At 40.8% G+C, this 21,166-nt stretch overlaps 2 pseudogenes; one reads left to right on the forward strand and one right to left on the reverse strand.

Annotated features, from left to right (window-relative positions):
• The window catches only part of LOC128577029 (protein enabled homolog), a 79,151-nt pseudogene that overhangs the window by 22,945 nt on the left and 35,040 nt on the right, over window positions 1-21,166 (forward strand).
• LOC128578794 (uncharacterized) lies at window positions 126-241 on the reverse strand (annotated as a pseudogene).

Genomic DNA, 21,166 nt, shown 5'->3' on the forward strand with positions numbered 1-21,166 from the left:
GTCTCTACCAAAAATAGAAAAACTGAGGCAAGAGAATCACTTGAGCCCAAGAGTTGGAGGTTGCTGTGAGCTATGACACCACAGTACTCTACCCAGGGCGACAGCTTGAGACTCTGTCTCAAAAAAAAAAAGTGGAATGTATTTGCATTCATGTATTTGCATGTTGTCTTCCCACAGGAGCCAGGCCAATCTTCTCTGTATCATTCAGATTTCAGTATATGTGCTGCACATAAGTGATTACTCTCATGGACACTTTTATTCACACCTTTTTTGCACCATCCCTAAACATAATTAGCTTGATATGTGACCTTCAGCACCTTTAGTTATGTCCAGTTATTCATATACAAGCCTATTCATATATGTATAGACTGTTTTTGTTATTTGCTTTATAAAAGTGGAGTCGCGCGCGCACGTGTGTGTGTGTGTGTGTGTGTGTAGATATACTTCTCAGGAGTGTATCTTTCCCACTTAACAATACTTTGAGGAATCCCTCTAGGTCTGCTGGTATAGGCCTAATTCTTCCTTTTCAATGACCAATACTCAGTAATATGGATATACCATTAAATACTGATGGGTATTAATTTTTCCCCTTTTTACCACTGCAAACTGATCTACTACTAACATCCTGGTACACAAATCCTTATATAGAGGTATTCTTGTTTCCATGTTACTTTTCACTTTAAATTCTTCTATACTCACCTAGGATGCATCTTGGAAGGGTGCAGGTGAAGTTTACTAAGTGTAGAGTATAAGGGTTTGAACACAATAATTAAGAAAATGCCATGAAGGCTATGTTAACCAGTTTGGTGAAAATATTTCAGACTGTATATGGAACCAGCACATTGTACCTCATGATTGCATTATTGTACACAGCTATGATTTAATAAAAAAATAAAAATATTCTTCTATACTGTTTGAATTTTTACCATGAGCAACTATCGATTTTACTTAAAAAACAAAATTTATCACTGTATAGGGCCTGAACTTTGCAATCAGACACATCTGAATTCAAATTCCCTAAGACTCAGACACTGCTAGTGGGAGTGTGAAGTAATACATCCACTTTGGAAAACCATCTGGCATAATTTACTAAACTTGAACGTACGTACACCCTATGAGCCAGCAACTTTACTCCTAAACATATTTGGCACAAATGCATGCACATGTGCGGCTCTGAGAAATATACAAAGTTATTCTATCACTCCTATGTGTAATAGCTGAAAACAGACTGTTCCAAATATCTGAAAATAATGAGAATAAATTGTGGCATATTCCTAAAATAAAATATTGGACTGTAGCTCTTCTCAAAAATGTGATCTGTGGACCTCCAGGGAGTCCCCAAAACCCTCATGGGGAGTCCTCAAGGTCAAAACCATTTTCATAATAATACTAAAAGGCTATTTGCCTTTCTCACTATGTTGACATTTGTACTGATGGGGCAAAAATAAAGTTATATATTTAAAAACAAAACTACCATCAGCTTAGCACAAATCAAGGCAGTGGTACCACCGATGTTGGTATTTATTACAATATTCATCTCCCACGCACTCACAGTAAACAAAGTTTTAGATGAAGCAGTAAAAATCAGTTTTAGTAAGCCTCAATAACTGGGTCCACTTAAATGATTATTTTCCATTTGATGAACTAGGAGGGACGCATAAAGCATGTCTATTACATACCACTGTACGATGGTTGTCTCAAGGAAAAGTATTTGTTTGACTTGAGCTGAACTACACACTTTTCATAGAACATCATATTTTCTTGAAAGAATGACTGACAGATAAACTGGTTATTCAGATTTAAGCTGTTGGCAGTTCCCTTGAGAATGAACAAAGTGAGTCTTTTACTTAACTGACAGTATTTGCTACCAATAATAATTTTGGGACTTTCAAGTAAAAACAAATTTTGGAAAATTTATTTGACCTTGACTTCTTTCCAATTCCTAAAGACTCTCCTAATAAAACCTTTGGCAATACTAATAAATGTGATTTTAGGGATAATATACAGTAAAATATGTCAATATTTGGAAGCTGGCCAGGTGCATGGCGCACACCTATAATCCTAGCACTCTGGGAGGCCAAGGCAGGTGGACTGCTTGAGCTCAGGAGTTCCAGACCAGCCTGAGCAAGAGTGACCCCCCTCTCTAAAAATAGCCAGGCACTGTGGCACGTGCCTGTAGTCCCAACTATTCAGGAGTCTGAGGCAAGAGGATCACTTGAGCCCAAGAGTCGGAGGTTGCTGTGAGTACGACACAGGCACTCTACTGAAGGAGACAGAGTTTGACTCTGTCTCAAAAAAACAAAACAATCAACAACAACAAGAAAAAAAAAACAGGCAAACAAACAAACAAAAAAAACATTTGGAAGCGGCTCGGCACCTATAGCTCAAGCAGCTAAGGTGCCAGCCACATACACCAGAGCTGGCAGGTTCAAATTCAGCCCGGACCTGCCAAACAACAATGACGCCTACAACCAAAAAACAGCCGGGTGTTGTGGCGGGTGCCTATAGTCCCAGCTATTTAGGAGGCTGAGGCGAGAGAATTGCTTAAGCCCAGCAGTTGAAGGTTGCTATGAGCTGTGATGCCACAGCACTCTACCCAGGGCGACATCTTGAGGCTCTGTCTCAAAAAAAAAAAAAAAAAAAAAAAAAAAATTGGAAACTGTGCCTATGCAACTCAGTAAAACAATATTTTCCAGATGACCAATGAATGCCATACCAAAACCAAGCATGGATAAAAGATCAATTCAAAGTACAAGACAGATTAATGAACTTTTAAACAACTGTATTAAGGGATAATTGACATACGATAACCTGTACATATTTAAGGTATCTGATCTGCTAAGTTTTGATATATGTGGAAACCTGTGAAACAAGCACTATAGCCAAGATAAAGAGAGTATCTAAAACACCAAGAGTTATCTCACGTGCCTACACACTTCTTTCTCCTCCCCAAACCATCCCGAGGCAACCCCTGGTCTGCTTCCTGTCACTACAGATTTGTTTGCATTTTCCAGAATTTTATGTACATGGAATCATAAAGTATGTGCTATTTTTGTCTAGCTTCTTCTTTTACTCAGCACAATTATTTTAAGATTTATTCACATGACCACAGGCAAGATGGCGGCCGAGTAACAGCTTCCTTGCATCTGGGCACCGTGAGTCTGGGGAAATAGGACTCCAGGCATCTCTGGCTGGTGGGATCTGCCTATAATCATCCTTGTGAGGATACACGGAGTCAGCGAGAGACTTCTGGACCCCAAGAGGAGGACTAAAACAGTGGAAAACTGGCAAGTGGTTGCATGTGTTCAATAGGTCTAAACCCGCCAGCAACTGTAAGTAAGTACAGTAGTAGTGAGACTGCAAACCAGAAAGGCCTTACCTGTGAACTGTTTTGGTGTCTTTGGACTTGGTACTCAGTTGAACTGCCTTGGGGAGAGCCTGAGCGGGAGTGTGGAGAACTTTGGCTGTTGTCTAGGGCCCCAGTCTGAGCTGCTGAGCCAGACGGAGCTAATAGTGTTTGGCTGTGGGCCACAGGAAGCCATTGTGAGTGATCTGCCCCAGCAAGCTCCGCCCTCAGGGTCACAGAGCAAGAATCGGGCGGGAGCTGGTAACCCAGCGACTGAGTAGCCTAAGGGCGGAGTCTGAGCTGCCTTACAGCCCTAACCCTCAGGGCAGAGTGAGACCAGTTTTGGCACACTGGGTAAGTGGATAGCCACTTCAGCAGTGATTCCAGTGACGGCACTTTCCTGGGAAAGCTTCTACTCAGCAAGTTTACAAGTTCACAGTGCCTTTTAAGAGGGCTAAAGAGAGATTTAGGGTGTCTACCTGCTGGGGTTAGAGAAATCTACAGCCTCCAGTTGTATCAGCACTGTGATTAACGCTCATACCCCAGAAGACCACGTGTTGCCCAGACAATATTCAACAACATATACATACTGCTTTGTTCTTGGTTGTGGTTTTGTTTTTTTTTTCTGTTTTTTTGGTTTGGTTGTTTTTCTGTTTATTTTGATGTTGTTGATGTTTTGTTTTTTAATTTCAACCTTTTCCATACAGATTTTTTTCTTTCTCAATTTTTCTAGTATAATTATAATTTCCCATTGCTGCCTTTTTCAATAACTAGAACTTCATTTTTGCTAGTGTTTCTACTGCTATTATTTGTTTTTTCACACAATTTTATCCCGTAAAGTTTTCTGTTTGCTTGTTTTGGTTTGATTTATAGCACTTTTGTCTTTCCTCTCTACTTGGTGGAGGTGGGGTACTGTGTTTGACCAGGTTAGCAAAGGAACGACCCAACTAGGCACCCCCAGAAGGTGGAGTTTTTTTAAGGTTGTGTAAGTACCCTACTGTACACCTATATTGCTCTGTCTCCCTCTTTCTGTGGCTGCCTCTCTTTTTTTTTAATACTCCTTTTACCCACACCCTCTCCTTTCTCTATATTTTTTTTCTTTTCGCTCATTCCTCCTTTCTTTAATCCCTTCCTTGCTCTTCAACCTTCTCATCCTTCTGGTCCTGTACCAAAAGGACTCATCGAAACCTTAGTCCACAGGCACAAGAACTTAAAGAGCAAGAGGAAGTGAAAGGAAAATAAGGGCAAGGAAACAGATAAAAGAAATCACTCACGAGGAAGAATCAGCAGAAAACTCCAGGCAACATGAAGAACCAGTCCAGAACAACCCCGCCAAGGGACCATGAGGTAGCTACTGCAGAGGATTCCACATATAAAGAAATGTTAGGAATGACAGAAAGGGAATTTAGAATACACATGTTGAAAACAATGAAAGAAATGATGGAAACAATAAAGGAAACTGCTAATAAAGTGGAAAATAACCAAAAGGAAATCCAAAAACAGAATCAAATAAGAGATGGATATGAAGAATATAGAAAGGATATAGCAGAGCTGAAGGAACTGAAACAGTCAATTAGGGAACTTAAAGATGCAATGGAAAGTATCAGCAACAGGTTAGACTATGCAGAAGAAAGAATTTCAGAGGTAGAAGACAAAGTTCTTGAGATAACTCAGATAGTAAAAGAGGCAGAAAAGAAGAGAGAGAAAGCAGAACGTTCACTGTCAGAATTATGGGACTTTATGAAGCGTTCCAACATACAAGTTATAGGAATCGCAGAAGGGGAAAAAGAATGCCCCAGAGGAATGGAAGCCATACTAGAGAATATTATAAAAGAAAATTTCCCAAATATCACCAAAGATTCTGACACACTGCTTTCAGAGGGATATCGGGCCCCACGTTGCCTCAACTCTAACCAAGCTTCTCCAAGACACATTGTGATGAACCTGTCCAAAGTCAAGACAAAAGAAAAGATTCTGCAAGCTGCCAGGAGTAAGCGCCAGTTGACCTACAGGGGCAAATCCATCAGAGTGACCGCAGACTTCTCTAATGAAACTTTCCAAGCAAGAAGACAATGGTCATCTACCTTTAATCTACTTAAAAACAGAACAATTTCCAGCCCAGAATTCTGTACCCTGCGAAGCTAAGCTTTAAAATTCACAGAGAAATCAAATCATTTATGGATATACAAACATTGAGGAAATTCGCCACAACAAGACCAGCTCTACAGGAAATACTTCAACCTGTTCTACACACTGACCATCACAATGGATCAGCAGCAAAGTAAGGACTCAGATATTAAAGGACAGAACCTAACCTCCACACTGATGCAAAAGATAAAACTAAGCAATGGACTCTCACCAAATAAGACGAATAGAATACTACCACACTTATCAATTATCTCCATAAATGTTAATGGCTTGAATTCCACACTGAAGAGACATAGATTGGCTGACTGGATTAAAAAACACAAGCCATCCATCTGCTGTCTGCAAGAAACACAGCTGGCTACAAAAGACAAATTAAAGCTCCGAGTCAAGGGTTGGAAGACAATTTTTCAGGCAAATGGAATTCAGAAGAAAAGAGGAGTTGCAATCTTATTTTCAGATACATGTGGATTTAAAGCAACTAAAGTCAAAAAAGACAAAGATGGTCACTTTATATTGGTCAAGGGAAAAATACAACAAGAAGGCGTTTCAATTCTAAATATCTATGCACCCAATTTAAATGCTCCCACATTCTTGAAACAGACCTTACTCAGTCTGAGCAATATGATATCCGATAATACCCTAATAATAGGGGACTTTAACACTCCTCCTACAGAGCTGGACAGATCCTCTAAACAGAAATTAAACAAAGATATAAGAGATTTAAATGAGACCCTAGAACAACTGTGCTTGATAGACGCATATAGAACACTCCACCCCAAAGATAAAGAATATACATTTTCTCATCACGGAACATTCTCCATGGAACATTCTCCAAAATTGATCATATCCTGGGACACAAAACAAATATCAACAGAATCAAAAGAATTGAAATTTTACCTTGTATCTTCTCAGACCACAAGGCACTAAAAGTGGAACTCAACTCTAACAAAAACGCTCGACCCCACACAAAGGCATGGAAATTAAACAATCTTCTGTTGAATAACAGATGGGTGCAGGAAGAAATAAAACAGGAAATCATCAACTTCCTTGAGCACAACAACAATGAAGACACAAGCTACCAAAACCTGTGGGATACTGCAAAAGCAGTTTTGAGAGGAAAATTCAGCACTTTAGATGCCTGCATTCGAAAAACAGAAAGAGAGCACATCAACAATCCCACAAGCCATCTTATGGAATTGGAAAAAGAAGAACAATCTAAGCCTAAACTCAGTAGAAGAAAAGAAATATCCAAAATCAAATCAGAGATCAATGAAATTGAAAACAAAAGAATCATTCAGAAAATTAATGAATCAAGGAGTTGGTTTTTTGAAACAATAAATAAAATAGATAAACCATTGGCCAGACTAACGAGAAATAGAAAAGTAAAATCTCTAATAACCTCAATCAGAAATGATAAAGGGGAAATAACAACTGATCCCACAGAGATACAAGAGATCACCTCTAAATACTACCAGAAACTCTATGCCCAGAAATTTGACAATGTGAAGGAAATGGATAAATATTTGGAATCACACCCTCTCCCTAGACTCAGCCAGGAAGAAATAGACCTCCTGAACAGACCAATTTCAAGCACTGAGATTAAAGAAACAATAAAAAAAATCTTCCAACCAAAAAATGCCCTAGTCCAGATGTCTTCACACCAGAATTCTATCAAACCTTCAAGGAAGAGCTTATTCCTGTACTGCAGAAATTATTCCAAAAAATTGAGGAAGAAGGAATCTTCCCCAACACATTCTACGAAGCAAACATGACCCTGATACCGAAACCAGGAAAAGACCCAACCAAAAAGGAGAATTTCAGACCAATGTCACTCATGAATATAGATGCAAAAATTCTCAACAAAATCCTAGCCAATAGATTACAGCTTATCATCAAAAAGTCATTCATCATGATCAAGTAGGCTTCATCCCAGGAATGCAAGGCTGGTTTAACATACGCAAGTCCATAAATGTTATCCACCATATTAACAGAGGCAAAAATAAAGATCATATGATCCTCTCAATAGATGCAGAAAAAGCATTTGATAAAATCCAGCTTCCTTTTCTAATTAGAACACTGAAGAGTATAGGCATAGGTGGCACATTTCTAAAACTGATCGAAGCTATCTATGACAAACCCACAGCTAATATTTTACTGAATGGAGTAAAACTGAAAGCTTTTCCTCTTAGAACTGGAACCAGACAAGGTTGTCCTCTGTCACCTTTACTATTCAACATAGTGCTGAAAGTTCTAGCCAATACAATTAGGCAAGACAAGGAAATAAAGGGAATCCAAATGGGAGCAGAGGAGGTCAAACTCTCCCTCTTTGCTGACGACATGATCTTATACTTAGAGAACACCAAAGACTCAACCACAAGACTCCTAGAAGTCATCAAAAAATACAGTAATGTTTCAGGATATAAAATCAATGTCCACAAGTCAGTAGCCTTTGTATACGCCAATAACAGTCAAGATGAGAAGCTAATTAAGGACACAACTCCCTTCACCATAGTTTCAAAGAAAATGAAATACCTAGGAATATACCTAACGAAGGAGGTGAAGGACCTCTATAAAGAAAACTATGAAATCCTCAGAAAGGAAATAGCAGAGGATATTAACAAATGGAAGAACATACCATGCTCATGGATGGGAAGAATCAACATTGTTAAAATGTCTATACTTCCCAAAGCAATCTACCTATTCAATTCCATTCCTAGCAAAATACCAACATCGTACTTTCAAGATTTGGAAAAAATGATTCTGCGTTTTGGAACCAGAAAAAAACCCGTATAGCTAAAGCAGTTCTTAGTAATAAAAATAAAGCTGGGGGCATCAGCATACCAGATTTTAGTCTGTACTACAAAGCCATAGTGCTCAAGACAGCATGGTACTGGCACAAAAATAGAGACATAGACACTTGGAATCGAATTGAAAACCAAGAAATGAAACTAACATCTTACAACCACCTAATCTTCGATAAACCAAACAAGAACATACCTTGGGATCACACCTGTGGTGCATCTTACAGGGGTATTTGCGAAACTTGGTAAATGTAGAATGTAAATGTTTTGGCACAGTAACTGAGATAACGCCAGAAAGGCTATGTTAACCACTGTGATAAAAATGTGTCAAATGGTTTATGAAGCGAGTGTATGATGCCCCATGATCATATCAATGTATACAATTATGATTTAATAAAAAAATAAAAGGACATACCTTGGGGGAAAGACTCCCTATTCAATAAATGGTGTTGGGAGAACTGGATGTCTACGTGTAAAAGACTGAAACTGGACCCACACCTTTCCCCACTCACAAAAATTGATTCAAGATGGATAAAGGACTTAAATTTAAGGCATGAAACAATAAAAATCCTCAGAGAAAGCATAGGAAAAACACTGGAAGATATTGGCCTGGGGAAAGACTTCATGAAGAAGACTGCCATGGCAATTGCAACAACAACAAAAATAAACAAATGGGACTTTATTAAACTGAAAAGCTTCCGTACAGCTAAGGAGATGACAACCAAAGCAAAGAGACAACCTACACAAGGGGAAAGGATATTTGCATATTTTCAATCAGACAAAAGCTTGATAACTAGGATCTATAGAGAACTCAAATTAATCCACATGAAAAAAGCCAACAATCCCATATATCAGTGGGCAAGAGACATGAATAGAACCTTCTCTAAAGATGACAGGCGAATGGCTAACAAACATGAAAAAATGTTCATCTCTATATATTAGAGAAATGCAAATCAAAACAACCCTGAGATACCATCTAACTCCAGTGAGAATGGCCCACATCACAAAATCTCAAAACTGCAGATGCTGGGGTGGATGTGGAGAGAAGGGAACGCTTTTACACTGCTGGTGGGACTGCAAACTAGTACAACCTTTCTGGAAGGAAGTATGGAGAAACCTCAAAGCACTCAAGCTAGACCTCCCATTTGATCCTGCAATCCCATTACTAGGCATCTACCCAGAAGGAAAAAAGTCCTTTTATCATAAGGACACTAGTACTAGACTGTTTATTGCAGCTCAATTTACAATCGCCAAAATGTGGAAACAGCCTAAGTGCTCACCAACCCAGGAATGGATTAACAAGCTGTGGTATATGTATACCATGGAATACTATTCAGCCATTAAAAAAAATGGAGACTTTACATCCTTCGTATTAACCTGGATGGACGTGGAAGACATTATTCTTAGTAAAGCATCACAAGAATGGAGAAGCATGAATCCTATGTACTCAATTTTGATATGAGGACAATTAATGACAATTAAGTTTATGGTGGGGGGGGAAGGAGAAAGAGGGACGGAGGGAGGTGGGTGGGGTCTTGGCGTGTGTCACACTTTATGGGGGCAAGACATGATTGCAAGAGGGACTTTGCCTAACAATTGCAATCAGTGTAACCTGACTTATTGTACCCTCAATGAATCCCCAACAATAAAAAAAAAAGATTTATTCATATGATTGCATGTAGTATTGTATTCTATGAATACACAATCTATACATTCACCTATTGATGGGATTTGGGCTTTTACCATTTATTGGCTGTTATAAATAAAGATGCTGTGAACGTTCATGTATATGTCTTTGTATGTACATAGGCTTTCATTTCTCTTCAATAAATATCTAAGAATGGAATGGCTGGATCATATGGTGGGGGCATGTTTAACATTCTCTTAGAAACTGTCAAAATTATTTTCAAGGGCATTTTACCATTTACATTCTCACCAGCAGTGCATGAGAGTTCCATTTGTTCCACCTTCTCATCAGTGTTTTGTATGATCAGTTAAATTACTTGGAAGCAGTTTAAATCCTTTTGGGTCTTGCTTTTATGGTTGGTTAGATGGGTTCATAGCAACCTTTGGTCTTAGCTAGTTATTTCCCAGTACCAAGAAAAGATCTTCCTGAGTATTCTGCCCAGTGCCCTGTGAATTATGAAATTTTCTAGTCAAGGACTATTTCTGGCCCCGTGTGAACACAAGGTTCAGTTCCCTCTAATCATCATAGACGGTTCTTTGCTCACACGTATGTGCTGATCAGTACTCTCTCCGTGCAGATCTTCCCTCTCCGGTGTTTTGTCCTATGAACTCCATCTGCCTTGGTCTCTCTGAACTCTGTCTCCTTAGCTTGGCGGGGTGGGGAGGTCAAACAGGCTCTACCTCAGTTCCCCTTCCTATATGTCATAGTCCGAAACTTTCTCACAGAAATAGGGTAATGTTATTGTAGGGCTTGCCATGTTTGTCCCTATCTCTCTGGGATTCCTTTCCTTCATTGCCTAATGTTCAATGTCTTAAAAACCATAATTTTGGTGGCCCCTGTAGCTCAGTGGGTAGGGCACCAGCCACATACACTGAGGCTGGTGGGTTCGAACCTAGCCCAGGGCCAGCTAAACAACAATGGCAACAACAACAACAGAAAAATAGCCTGGTGTTGTGGAGGCCACCTGTAGTCCCAGCTACTTGGGAGGCTGACAGAAGAGAATCACTTAGGCCCAAGAGTTTGAGGTTGCTGTGAGCTGTGACGCCATGGCACTCTACCCAGGGCAACAGCTTGAGACACTGTCTCAAAAAAAAACCAACATAATTTTATGTATTTTTTGTCTGTATTTATTATTTCATGCAAGAGGGTAAATCTGGACTCCGTTACTCCATCGTGGGCATGAAACGTATGTCTCACATTCTTCAGTCAGGGAAACTGAGGCCTAAAACAGCTAATTGGCTTGCCCAAGTCCACAGCACTTAATGAAGGAAAGTGAAGTAGAGACCAAGATCTCCTGACCTCTAAAATCTGTAGTTGAGACAGGGTTGTTTCTTATCTTTCCACCTCCAGGGACAACTTGACAATAGGTTAATTAATCAGCCACAGACAAAGTAAATGGGCATGACCTCTCCAAAAGGTGCAGACCAGCCTGCCCCACCCATCCATGATCAATCAGCAAATATTTACTGCACAGTTATGTGCAATGCCTCATATGAAACATTGGCGTGGACAGAAAAACAGGTGCCACTATCTCTGGAAATAAGGGCTCAAATCTAGTTGGGAGAGAGCCTGCATGTGAAACATTTCCATCTTTATACTCTCATATACTGAGTCACTCAACTCTCCAGCCAAATGAGTCACAACTGGTGGGCTTTTCTCAGGAAAGGCTTCCCAGAGGAGAGAAGGTTTGGACTCAAAAAATAGAAAACATGCGCTGACTGTGGAAGATAGTAAAGGCAGGAAATTATCTCCTCATGGCCCTTATTAAAATGTGTTTATAACCTCAGAGAGTCTTTGACTCCTAAGGAATAAAAAAGCCCAAGCCTTGGGATAGGGGAAAGAAGTGATGTTGCCTCTGTCCAGAAGGTAGACATAGGGGATTTGACGTGGTGAGGAAGGTGTCTAACAGGGCACCTCCATTTCCTACTACAATGCCATGACCAGGGCTACCTCTACTGTCCCTTAGTGAAAACAAATAGTCCCAGATAGATGGTTTTTGTATACAAAATTAGAGTACTCTTACTATCTTTCCCTCCTTTCTGTCTTAGTCCATCTATTCTTGCTTCACAGCTTTCAGCAGAACCATCACTATTTATTAAAGAGGAGACAGCCTATTACAAAAAAACACACAAGTGTCTTTGCAGGTCATGAAGAGCTGGGCTGTCCACTTGAACCTGCAGGACAAGCACTCCAGACCCTAGCCATTCACTCATTCACTGAGCATGTATTGAACACCTACTATATGCCTGGAATTATGTTAGGGGTTGAGGACTCACAGGTACCTTAGACTATGGCTTGCCCTAGTTCACGGTCTGGAGGGGAAGACAGGCACTTGGACAATGATGATACAAGTGTCAAGTTCTAAAATGAGGATGAGCACAAAGTGCTTGGGAGCATGGAAGAGAAGGATTAGCTAAGGTGGGGAGGTGAGGAAGAGAGTCAGCACCTGGGAAGCTGCTGAGAAGGAAGCATTTCAACTGAGTCTTGAAAGGTCATCAGGAATTCGGCCATGAAGCGGGAGGGGAGAGGTCACTGCATATAAAGAAAGCAGCGTGAACAGTAGCAGAGATGGGGGCGTGCGTGAGAGAGAGACAGAGAGAGAGAGAAAACAACTGTCTAGGGAAGGAATGAAGTGGCTGGAGCATTGAGCAGAGTGATGATGGGCCTGGAAAGCAGATTGGGACCATGAATACCACACTAAGGAGTTTGCTGAGTACCTGAAAAGTAGATCTTCTGCCTCCTAAATAGGTATTGCTTTCTGCCACCATTCCCATCTCTGTGGCTGGTCAGTGCCCTCTCATCCTCTTCACTTCCTGCCCAAACCAATCAACTTTCTTCATCAAGTCATACATTTGCACATTTACCAAATTTATTGGGTAACTTCTATGTACCAACATCTTGTCTCCTTGAAACGCTTATTTGTACCTGTTGCTTGTTGGAGCATGAAACCCAAGATGATGGAACTGTGCCACCATCCCTGTGCCCTCCTAGGGTTTGGCTGACACTCCTGGAAGCTGAGCACTTCCAGCTGCACGTAGTGTCAGTATTGTTGACATATGTGCCAAGACTCTAGTTCATACTCAATGCCACATTTCTCATCAATATTTTTTTGTTTGTAAAATATAATTATTTGCATGAAAATATATTATTGATTTATATTAACATGTAATGGGTTTTTTAATTAAGAACTATTTTTTAAAATTTCTGTTTGAATTTCTAATACAGTAAATATCAATATATTGAATCCACATAAGCAAAAGTTTTTGGATTCCTCAATAATTTTTATAAATGTAAAGACCAAAACTTTGAGAGCTGCCATATTTACAACATTCATAAATTTCACAAACATACAGCAAAAGAAGCCAGACTCATAAGCATATGTACTACAATATTTCATTTATACAAAGTTCAAAAACAGGAAAAACTGATTTCTGATGTTAGAAATCAAGATGTGGTTATGTCAGAGGAAGAAAGAGGTATAGTGATTTAGAAGGGTGGCATGAGAGGCTTTCTGGGATGTTGCCAGTGCTCTCTATTGCTTGGTCCGAGTGCTAGTTACCTAAGTATGTTCAACTTATGATAATCTATTGGTGTTAAGTGCACTTTGTTCATGTGTATTTTGCTTTGTTTTTCCTTAACATTGAGACAATATGCCCCTGTAAAATCTTAGCTCTGCCATTTTCTAGTTATGAGATGGGAAGTTACTTGACCTCTTGCCATTTATTCAACAAACATTTCCTGAGGACTTACCCAATGCTGGGCACTCTGTTATACATTAGGGACAGACAGCAATGCACAATCCCAGCTTTGTGTAATGCTGTGCAGGACAGATGACTCTCTTAGTCCATTTTGTGTTGCTATAAAAAAATACCTGAGGCTGGGTAATTTATAAAGATGTTTACTTGGCTTACAGTTTTGCAAGCTGTACAAGAAGCACGGCACCAGTCCCTGCATTAGGTGAAGGCCTCAGGCTGCTTCCACTCATGGCAGAAAGTGTAGGCAAGGCAGAGTGTGCAGAGATCACATGGCAAGAGAGGAAGTGAGAAGGTAGGATGAGATGCCAGACTCTGTAACAACCAGCTCTCACAGGAACTCCCAAGGGAGGGTATGCAATCATTTCCTTGCATACTATCTATTCATGAGGGATCCACCCTTATGACTCAAACACCTCCCATTAGGCCCCATCTCCAACATTGGGGATCAAATTTCAACATGAGATTTGATGGGGACAAACATACAAAGCATAGCGACAACCATTAAAGGCATCATCATGGAGGTACTGAGTCTTACAAAAGGAGAGGTACAGGGTGCTATAGAGTGTATAACAGGGTACTTGACCTTGCCCATTGAGTCCCAGATGAAGGAGCTTTGCTGAGCTGTAAAAGGGGAGTAGGAATAAGAAGAGCTACTTGACATCTCCACTTGGCATCTCAGCTTGTCAAGGTCATGCTACACTCTTGACCTTCACCCCAACCCCTATACTTGCCCCACCTTTCCCTCCTATAGTCTTCACCCTCTCAGAAATGGAAATTTCATCCTTCTCATTCTTCAGCCCCAAAACGTCAGAAGCATCCTTAATGTCTCCCTTCCTGCATTGCCCCATATCAGTGCCAGCTTTACCTGAAGCTAATGAAGTTTTAGCTCCAGGGATCTGCACAGCCCAAGGACCTAGAAAGATCCCTAGGAATATGTTCACATTGTCATATATTTTTGTAAAATTTAGAAAGGTAAGATCTTTTTACTGCAGTCAGTTAAGATCACTGTCTCTTTCTACTCCAAAGTTTCTCCCGTCACATTTCCCCTTGTGTTAGGTGCTGTTGGAGCAACCAAAGACATTTTCGGGATCTGGCCTGGGTGAAGTTGAGGTGAGGATACGTTTAGCTGGACTTTGACAAGATACATACAGGGTAGCCATAAGTTCATGTGTGATTTAAAATAGCATGCAATTTTAAATTGCACACAAACTTTATGGACACCCTGTGTATATATAGTTTGCAATCATTTCCTTGCATACTGCCTGCTGTCTCTGTGAAAAGTTGGCTTCCAGAAACACTCTATAGAGCCCACTGTGATGACTCAACTGCTGTAGTGACAGAACAGTAGAGGCACAGAAGCCATATTGTGCTATGACTCTGTCCTAAGGTACTTGGCACTGGAAATGTAGAGGTAATACAAGGCTTGAAATGTACACAGACATAGCTGGGTGCCTGTAGCTGGTTAGGGCACGGGCCACATGCACCAGGGCTGGTGGGTTCAAACCCAGCCCAGGCCTGCTAAAACAAACAAACAAAAAAAGGAAAGAAAGAAATATACACAGACAGAAATTAGTCTGTAGAAAATCCTTCTAAAATATATCATCATATATAGAACATTTCTTTCTCACTGATACTTTAAAATGGGATTTCTCTCCTGTTAAGAACGTACTGGAGGGAAAAAAAGAACATGCTAGATATCAGAGCATACACAATGATAAGGGCACTATACCCTTTTATTCTTTTTTTGATGGAAATCCCATTAACTAGAATTTGTTAGAATCTTTACATTTGTAGGGCACAAACCTACAGCAACACTACAAGCAATGAGCACGTGTATGAAGTCACAGGGTTTATAAATCTGACGCACCGGCTCAGCGCCCATAGGGTTAGCGCGCTGGCCACATACACCGGGGCTGGCGGGTTTGAACCTGGCCCAGGCCTGCTATACAACAATGACAACTACAACAACAACAAAAAATAGCCAGGCGTTGTGGTGGGTACCTGTGGTCCTAGCTACTTGGGAGGCTGAGGCAAGAGAATCGCTTAAACACAAGAGTTGGAGGTTGGTGTGAGCTGTGACGCCACGGCACTCTACTGTAGGTGACATAGTGAGACTCTATCTCAAAAAATAAAATAAAATACAAAATAAATCTGACACATCAAATCATGTCTTACAGTATCTGACCCATCATGTCCTGACAAAGTTTCCCTGATTGTTGTGATTCGTGATTTTTTATTCATCATTTCAAATATATACTCACTTTCGTACTTTATTTTGTATCTTTTTATCTTTTTTTTTTTTTAATTTTTTGAGACACAGTCTCACTATGTCACCCTCGGTAGAGTGCTGTGGCGTCACAGCTCACAGCAACCTCAAACTCTTGGACTTATGCAATTCTTTTGCCTCAGCCTCCCCAGTAGCTGGGACTACAGGCATCCGCCACAACACCCGGCTTTTTTTTTTTTTTTTTGCAGTTGTCATTGTTTAGCTGGCCCTGGCAGGGCTCTAACCCGCCAGCCTTGGTGCATGTGGCCGGTGCCGTAAACACTGTGCTATGAGCACCAAGCCCTGTATCTTTTTAAAATAAGGCCCCCAAATTAAATAACATTCTGGTCATATATACAGGACACGACCCTGCTCACACTCAGTATCCAAACAGCCAGGCTAGGTAGTTACACTATGAAAGTACATTCGTAGTCTAACTCGTTCTCACCACCTAGAATGCCGCAACTCTGGTCCGCGCAGCCATCATCTCTCCCTTAGATTACTGCAATAGTGTCTAGACCAGTGTCCCTGCTTCGCCCCCTTACCCTCATCTTCCCTCTTTCAGTCTATTCTCAACAGAGCAGACAGAGGTCTTAACTGCTATGCTCAGACTCCTCCTATAGCTTCCCAATTCCCTCGTGGCCCAGCCTCCAGCACCATCTCCCACTGCGCATGTCCTCATTTACTGCACTCCAGCCGTACTGTCCTCCTCGCTGTTCCTCCAACACCCCACACAGGAGTCCCCCTCACAGGTTTGCACTGGCTGCTCCCCCTCCCTAGAACATTTCCCTCAGATATCCACGTGGCTTATTCTCTCACCTCTTTCAAGTTTTTGCTTAAGTGTCACCCTTTCAATGAGGCTGACCTTGACCTCCTCGTTGAGAATTTTACCCTCTCACTCTCCTTTGTACTCTTCATCCCATTCACCTTCGTCTCTACTGTTTTCTTTTTTCCATAGGACTTATCATTATGTGGTTTGCTTATTATTATATGTGGGTCATTACGAAAGCTTTGAGATACATGGAAATCAAGAAATGAAAAATTCTGGCTCAGCGCCCGTAGCACAGTAGTTAACGGCAACAGCCACATACACCGAGACTGACGGGTTTGAACCCGGCCAGGGCCAGCTAAACAACATTAATGATAACCTCAACTAAAAATAGCCAGGTGTTGTGGCAGGCACCTGTAGTCCCAGCTACTTGGGAGGCGGAGGCAAGAGAATCGCTTAAGATCCAAGAGTTTGAGGTTGCTGTGAGCTGTGACGTCACAGCACTCTACCGAGGGTGAGATAGTGAGACTGTACCTCAAAAAAAAAAAAAGTGTAAAATCCATGCAGGAGGAAACATATGAAGCCCTCCCAGTAACACTGATAAGCTGAGCAAGCTGAAACTCGCATGGGTAAATCAGAAAGGACGTTGTTGACTGCGTTTCTTGGAAGTAAAATAATGGACCATAACACAGTCTGTCTCAAAACTTTCATAGTGACCCACATATTTATTTTTTTTTTTATCTCTCTCCTTCTTCTAGAATACAAAATCTATAAGCAGAGGAGTCTTTTTTTTTGAGACAGAGCCTCAAGCTGTCACCCTGGGTAGAATGCCATAGCATCACAGCTCACAGCAACTTCCAACTCCTGGGCTTAAGCAATTCTCTTGCTTCAGCCTCCCAGGTAGCTGGAACTACAGGCATCCGCTACAATTCCAGGCTATTTTTTGGTTGTAGTTGCCATTGTTGTTTGGCAGGCCCGGGCTAGATTTGAACCCGTCAGCTCTGGTGTATGTGGCTGTTGCCTTAGCCACTTGAGCTACAGGCACTGAGCCAAGAGTCTTTTTAAAAATGGTTCTTTTTTGAGACAGGATCTCACTTTGTCACCCTGGATAGAGTGCCATGGTATCATAGCTCACAACCTCAAACTTTTAGGCCCAAGCGATCCTCTTGCCTCAGCCTACCGAGTAGCTGGGACTACAAGCACCCACCACAACACCCAGCTATTTTTTTTGGAGATGGGGTCTCTCTCTTGCTCAGGCTGGTCTCAAACTTGTAAGCTCAAGCAATCCACCCGCCTCAGACTCTCAGAGTGCTCCAGTTGCAGGTGTGAGGCACCATGCCCAGCCATAGGAGTCTTTTTCTAATAGCAGCACTATTCACGATAGCTAAGATATGAAATCAATCTAAGTGTCCATCCGTGGATGGATGGATGGATGGATGAAGAAAATGTGTGTATATACACAATGGAATACTCTGCATCTATAAAAAAAGAATGAAATCATGTCTTTTACAGCAACATGGATAGAACTGGTGATCATAATATTAAGTGAAATAACCCAGGCACAGAAAGACAAATATAGCATGTTCTCACTCATATGTGGAAGGTAAAAAGGTGGATCTCATGGAGGTAGAGAGTAAAATAACAGATACCAGAAGCTGGCAATGGTATGGGAATGGTGGGGGAGAAGAGAGGTTGGTTAATGAGTACAAACACAAACATGCAGCTAGATGGAAAAAAATAAATTCTAGTGTTTATTAGCACAGTACAGAGACTATAGTTAACAATTATACATTGTATATTTCAAAATAGCTAAGAGAGAGGACTTGAAATGTATGGAGTTTTCTCAAAAACTGAAAGTAGAACTACCATAGGATCCAACAATCCCATTACTGGGTATTTATCCAAAGGGAAATTTTGTTCAGTGTTGTATCCCCAATACCTACTTAGAACAGTACCTGCTATCACCTGGTAAGCATTCAATAAGCATGTGTTGAGCAAATAAATAAATGAACAAATAGTAATCCAAGCAGAGGGAAGGACATATGCAAAGATCCAGACATGAAAGAATTCTTCAAGAAACATAAAGAGGTCTCGAGTAGGGCAGGCATGGTGGCTCACACCTGTACTCCTAGAACTCTGGGAGGCCAAGGTGGGAGGATTTTTTGAGCTCAGGAGTTCGAAATCACCTTGAGCAAGAGTGAGGCCAGGTGTAGTGGTGTATGCCTATAGTCCCAGCTACTTAGGAGGCTGAGGCAGGAGCATCATTTGATCCCAGGATTTGGAAATTGCAGTGAGCTCTGATCATGCCACTGAACTCTAGCCTGGATGACAGAGTGAAACCCTGTCTCAAACAAAAAAGAAAAAATAAGGCCAGGCACAGTGGCTCACGCCTGTAATCCTAGCACTCTGGGAGGCCAAGGTGGGTGGATTGCCTGAGCTCACTTGAGTTGGAGACCAGCCTGAGCAAGAGTGCTACCCTGTCTCTAAAACTAGTTGGGCATTGGGCGGTGCCTGTGGCTCAAAGGGGTAGGGTGCCAGCCCCATATGCCGGAGGTGGCGGGTTCAAACCCAGCCCTGGCCACAAACTGCAAAAAAAAATAAAAAAATAGTTGGGCGTTGTGGTGGGCACCTGTAGTCCCAGCTACTTGGGAGGCTGAGGCAAGAGAATCACTTGAGCCCAAGAGTAAGATTGCTGTGAGCTGTGATGCCATGGCACTCTATCTGGGGTGACAAAGTGAGACTCTGTCAAAAAAAAAAAAAAGAAAGAAAGAAAAAATAGATCAAAAAGAGAGGGGCTCAAACTATGTCTGGCAAGACAGGCAGAAACCAGAGGGAGAAGAACTCTGTAGACCCCACAACAAGGATTCTGAACTTTAGAGCAAGGAGAATCCACCAAGGAGTTATAATCCAGGGCATGATATGATCATAGCTTGGAGAGATCGTTGGCAGTCGTATAGGGAACAAATCAAGGGTGGGTGAGAGGCATTGGAGACAGAAAGACCTTTTAAGAGGCTCTAGGAGCAGTCCAGGAAAGAGTGTGATGTCAGACTAGTTGGGGTGGAGATAGTGGATATAGAGAGAAATAGAAAGATAATACAAATATTCAGAAATTAGAATCAAAAACCTTTGAAGATGGACCAAAGGAAGAAGGGGTTTTTATAAGAAGAGGGGATGGTCATCTGTGCTAACTGCTGCTAGGAGGCCAAGCAAATAAAGACTGAAAAGTGTCTACTGGAATTTAGTGACAGGGAAATAATTGGAGATCTTGTTGAGAACATCTGCCACAAAATAAGATGGTGAAAATCAGTATGGAGTTCATTGCCAAGAGAGCAAGATCTGAAGAAACAGAGGCCACTTTACATCCAACAAAGCACTTAGTAGGCTGTCAACACATGCCCCCTCTACTCCCCCTTCTGTGTATTCTGATGTTGCATAACTACAACTATATTGTAAATTAAAGAAAATATGTCTACAGAATAATACCATAAGTAGTTAAATATTTACTATTCCTTTAGCATAGAATTTCATAAAGTATTAAATTCAAATATTCGTGAGGAAAACAGCTGGTAGTGAATATTCAAGCTCCCAGAGGAACACGTTAATGAATCATTTTTAAAGCTGGACAGTTTTACACTTAATCTGTTGAAGGAATAGGAACACAGTCTTTTCTCAATTATCATTTTATAAAATGAATATAAATTGCCCATTAGTCAGTTTCCAAAATGAAAATGGCCTTTAGACATTGTGATAATAAATGTTTGTTGTAATAAATTCAGACATTAACCTAGTGTATAAAGAAGAAATAGAGTACAGAGTCTCAGTTTTTCAGGAAAATGATCTGTGGGATAGATGGTATTGACAGTTCCACAACAATGTGAATATACTTAATGCTACTGAACTGTACTCTTAAAAATGGTTAAAATGGTACATTTTATGCTATGTATATTTCTTAAAAATATACTCTTTAAAAATTATTTTTTGAAGAGCTCACTCTCTAATCCCACTTCTTAAATTAGCAGGTAGTATTTGTCCTTCATTCATTCAACAGATACTTATTGAATGTCTGCTACATCCAAGCACATTGTCTAGGTGCCGAGGATACACTAGTGAATAGAACACAGCTCTTCCCCTTGCAAAATTTACTTCTAATGGAGGAGAAAGAAAATATACAAATAAACAGGGAAGTATGTACTATATCAGATGGTGGTGAGTGATACAGCGAAAAATAAGGCAGATAAGGGAGTGATGAGTGATGAGGAGGTTATAATTTTATATAAGGAAGGTCCCACTCATAAGGTGGCATTTAAGCAGAGACCTTAAAGAAATGAGGGCAAAGCCATGCAGACATCGGAAAAAATAGCATTCTAGGCAGGAGGAACAGACAATGCCAAGGT

Source organism: Nycticebus coucang, chromosome X, assembly GCF_027406575.1.
Source record: "Nycticebus coucang isolate mNycCou1 chromosome X, mNycCou1.pri, whole genome shotgun sequence".
Classification (NCBI taxonomy): domain Eukaryota; kingdom Metazoa; phylum Chordata; class Mammalia; order Primates; family Lorisidae; genus Nycticebus; species Nycticebus coucang.